This window comes from Tenrec ecaudatus, chromosome 1, assembly GCF_050624435.1.
Source record: "Tenrec ecaudatus isolate mTenEca1 chromosome 1, mTenEca1.hap1, whole genome shotgun sequence".
NCBI lineage: Eukaryota > Metazoa > Chordata > Mammalia > Afrosoricida > Tenrecidae > Tenrec > Tenrec ecaudatus.
Window position 1 is genome coordinate 138,966,082 of NC_134530.1, and position 3,733 is coordinate 138,969,814.

At 43.0% G+C, this 3,733-nt stretch overlaps 1 pseudogene; it reads left to right on the plus strand.

The window, feature by feature from the left end:
- Nucleotides 1-2,021: 2,021 nt before the first annotated feature.
- Nucleotides 2,022-2,524, plus strand: LOC142436697 (small ribosomal subunit protein uS19 pseudogene; annotated as a pseudogene).
- The last annotated feature ends 1,209 nt before the right edge of the window (nt 2,525-3,733 follow it).

The window sequence follows — 3,733 nt, forward strand, 5'->3', positions numbered from 1 at the left end:
TTATAAATTTCAAATTTTAATTGTTTATGGAAAGCATTCAGCTACTAATGTTAACTCTTTGGCCTGGACAAACTCAGTCATTGTAATCAGTGCTGTTCTATGAGTCTTCAGAATTCTCTAAGCATATAACCCTCTTTTATACTAATAGGAACAGTTTTACTTCTTTCTTTCCAAACGTACTCCTTCTTATCTCTATTGTCCTACTGCAGCAGCAAGGAGCTCTAGTACACACATCAGTGAAATTGCGAAAGAAATTATTCTTGCTTTCCCTTGACCTTAGGGAGGAAAAATTCTGCCCTTTACCATTACATAGGATATTATATACATTTCATACATTGAAAAGATACTCTTATTTGGAGTTCAAGGAAGATGCCACCAAGATAGAGTCTCTGCCTAGAATTCCCCTTGCATGGTCCAGAGGTTGGCAGGTGAGGAGGCCAATTCTGGGAGTTTAGACATGGGACCTAGACTCTCAGCAATCCGACCACTCACTCTACAGTCTAAGTTTCACCCACTGAGGGTCCAGCAGAGCTCACTGTGTTCTCCCCTCCCCCCTACCTCAGTAGGCTCAGTGGGAAGGTAAGCACCAGCCTTCTCCCTTCTCCCTTCTCCCCTCCCTTTGTGATCTGCCAGCATGGGGACTATCCCAACTGAGGTATCTCCCAAGTGCTGTCCATGACATTCAGTTTTACAGATCCCTGGGAGCCCTGGATCCTGGCGCTCACCATGTCCAGTGGAACAGAGCCTTCATCTTATTCTCTAACTCGATCCCCCTCCTCGGCTTCTTGCAGGAGCACAGTTCTAATGGCTTCCAGATAAAAAAACTCCCAGCTACCTTGAAAGTCATCCTGCCCAGTAAGAAAGGAAAGCAACTTGAGACCTTTAGGATTTCCCCCCCTATTTCTTTTGAGAATTCACTGCAAATGTATTTTTCTAACCAGAGAAACCAGAACCCAGTGTTTTCAAGTTTCGGGACAGCTACTCCTCCTCTATATAGGTGTCTGGCTGACACAAGGATTCACTGTCCTTAACAAGACCACATCCTGATTAAAAGTCCCCCTTATACTTATACCCCTCCTTTGGCCCAGCCTCCAATAGCCTATTTCCACCCTGGGACCACATGCAAAGAGCAGACAATTCTAAATTGTGCAGAAATGCACAGTAAAGTTGCCTTCTGTTATAAGAAAAATCACAGAAGGGCTGAACTCTCTCTCTCTCTCTCTCTCTCTCTCTCTCTCTCTCTCTCTCTCTCTCCCTAATATATTCCATATATATATATATATCATACATACAGGGTCAATAAGTGACTCTGGCAGATTTTTTATTATACCTCACACCTACTGAAACCACCATTACATCAAGACTTGCTTCCTCCACTTCAGTATCACACACTCTCTTATAAGCTACAAATTAAGAACACACCTTTTATACTCCTCCAACTCATCAAAAATTACTATATTTTACAAAATGGCATATATATCTTAAAACCACTCTTGAGCACTTTAATCCTATTCCTCGTACCTACCCAACTATCACTCTTTACTCATCTCCACACAATATGGTTACCAACTCATATATAATGTCCTTCTCTAACCTAAAGAGCCAACTCCTCCCCACTACACAACCCAGAAGTCTAGGCATCATTGACAGCTCAACCTCCATGTGCCGTAAACAACAGCCATCAGCATTACAGCAAACGCTCACCAGTTCGTTATGGATAGACAGCCAACATCTGATGCAGTACGCAAACAGGAGACCACCACAGGCTGCAATACCACCCAGAAACCAACCCACTGAAACAGTAACCAAGACATTACAGAATTAGTGGACAATGAAGTCACTAGTAAACTCCTCACACACATCACCCATACAAGGGGAAGAAAGGAAAAGACCAAGCACTAATAAAATGAGATGACAGTAACTGTTAGACAGTTAGATTAAATCACACTGAATTTTAATGGACAAACACACCAATTAAAAGACAAAGAGTAACAGACTGGCCTTCCCATAGCACCGACGAGATGGCGGAAGTGGAGGAGAAGATGCAGACTTTCTGGAAGTTCAACTATTGCGACGTGGAACTGGACCGGCTTCTGGCTGAGTCCTACTGATGCAGCGGTACAGCGCTCGGCAGCAGCACTTCCTGAACCGCGGCCTGTGCAGGAAGCTGCACTCACTCCTGAAGCGGCTGCGCAAAGTGAAGAAGGAGGCCCTGTCTATGGAGAAGCCGGAGGTGGTGAAGACGCACCTTGGAGACATGATCATTCTCCTGGAGATGGTGGGCAGCATGGTGGGCGTGTACAATGGGAAGACCTTCAACCAGATGGAGATCAAGCCGGAGATGATAGGCCACTACGGCGGCCAGTTCTCCTTCACTGACAAGCCTGTCAAGCACGGCCGGTCCAGCAACTGGGCCACCACTCCACGCATTTCATCCCCCGCAGTTAGTCCTTCAGCCAATAAAAGGCTCCCTCTCCTGACAACAAAAGAAAAGAAAAAGAAAACCGACAACTTTAGAAAATAAAGATTGATCAATTTTCTGCCTTCGAGAGACACATCTGAAACTCATAGACAAAAATAGACAGAGTCAAAGATGGCAAAAAAGGACCAAGCTAGTGGAAATTAAAAAAATAAAAAAGCCTGGACATCCCTTAAAGAGGGCAAGTGGGGCGGAGATGAGTAACTCAGGCAGGGTTCGGTGTAGCAATAATGAAACTCAAAACCTTCCTCTAGTTCTTAAATGCTTCCTTCCCCCAACTATCATGATCCCAATTCTACCTTGCAAACCTGGTTAGACCAGAGGATGCATAGAAGTATAGATGTGATCTGGAAACATAGGGAATCTAGGACAGATGAACCCCCTCGGGACAACGAGTGAGAGTGGCGATACCGGGTGAAAAGTGGGGGTAGAAATGGGGAACCGATCTCGGGGATCTACATAGAACCTCCTTTCTGCAGGATGGGCAACAGGAAAGTGGGTGAAGGGAGACACCAGGCAGTGCAAGATAAGATAAAATGATAATTTATGAATTATTAAGGGTTCATGAGGGAGGGGCCAGTGGAGAGGGAGGGGGAGGGAAAAAAGGAAAATAAGCTGACTCCAGGAACCCAAGCAGAAGGGGAATTTTGAGAATGATGAGGGCAACAAATGTGTAAGTGTGCTTTACACAATTGATGTATGTATGGATTGTGATAAGAGTTGTATGAGCCCCTATAAAATTATCTAAATTTTAAAAAAGCAGGGGTGGTAATATTAATTTGTGAAAAATAGATTTTAATGTACATGAAATAAGGAGACATAAAAATGGGCATTATATAATGCTCAAGGGATGAACACATGACCATAATTAACATATATGCACCCAACAAAAAACCCTCGAAATTCATCAACCAACTCTTCAAAGACCTGAAAAGAGAAATCACCAGATCATCACTAGTACTTGACTTCTATATACCACTTTAAAAGAAAAAATAGATCAACAGGTAAGATGCTCAATAAAGAAACTGAAGAGCTGAAGAACACAATCAAGCAGCCTGACATCTTAGATAGTTACAGCCTTTCTCAACCAACAGCAAAAATATAAACATTCTTCTCCAATGCACATGGATCATATTCTCAATTAGACCACATGCTGGGTCATAAAGCAAACCTGAGAAAATGCAAATCAACCAAACCATCTTCTCTGAACATAGTGCCATTAAACTTGGAATCAATCATAGAATTTTAAAAAGA